Genomic DNA, 1,043 nt, shown 5'->3' on the forward strand with positions numbered 1-1,043 from the left:
ACATAGAAAGAATCACAAAATGTAAAATAAATAATTTCGACTACATCAAATTAAAAAGCTTTTGTACAAACAAAACCAATGTAACTAAAATCAGAAGGGAAGACACAAATTGGGAAAAAACCTTCATAGAAACCTCTGACAAAGGTTTAATTACTCAAATTTACAAAAAGCTAAATCAATTGTACAAAAAATCAAGCCATTCTCCAATTGATAAATAGGCAAGGGACATGAACAGGCAGTTCTCAGCCAAAGAAATCAAAACTATTAATAAGCACATGAAAAAGTGTTCTACATCTCTTATAATCAGAGAGATGCAAATCAAAACAACTCTGAGGTATCACCTCATACCTAGCGGATTGGCTAACATGATAGCAAAGGAAATGAATGCTGGAGGGGATGTGGCAAAGTAGGGACACTAATTCATTGCTGGTGGAGTTGTGAACTGATCCAACCATTCTGGAGGGCAATTTGGAACTATGCCCAAAGGGTGATAAAAGACTGTCTACCCTTTGATCCAGCTATAGCACTGCTGGGTTTGTACCCCAAAGAGATAATGGGGAAAAAGACTTGTACAAAAATATTCATAGCTGCGCTCTTTGTGGTGGCCAAAAATTGGAAAATGAGGGGATGCCCTTCAATTGGGGAATGGCTGAACAAATTGTGGTATATGCTGGGGATAGAATACTATTGTGCTAAAAGGAATAATAAAGTGGAGGAATTCCATGGAGTCTGGAACAATCTCCAGGAAGTGATGCAGAGCGAAAGGAGCAGAACCAGGAAATCATTATACACAGAGACTGATACATTATGGTACAATCGAAGGTGATGGACTTCTCCACTAGTGTCAATGCAATGTCCCTGAACAATCTGCAGGGATCTAAAAAACACTATCCACAAGCAGAAGATAAACTGTGGGAGTAAAAACTCGGATGAAAAGCAACTGCTTGACTACAGGGGTGAAGGGGATATGACTGAAGAGAGACTCTAAATGAACACTCTAGAGCAAATACCAACAACAGGGAAATGGGTTCGAGTCAAGAACA

This window comes from Monodelphis domestica, chromosome 2 (assembly GCF_027887165.1).
Source record: "Monodelphis domestica isolate mMonDom1 chromosome 2, mMonDom1.pri, whole genome shotgun sequence".
NCBI lineage: Eukaryota > Metazoa > Chordata > Mammalia > Didelphimorphia > Didelphidae > Monodelphis > Monodelphis domestica.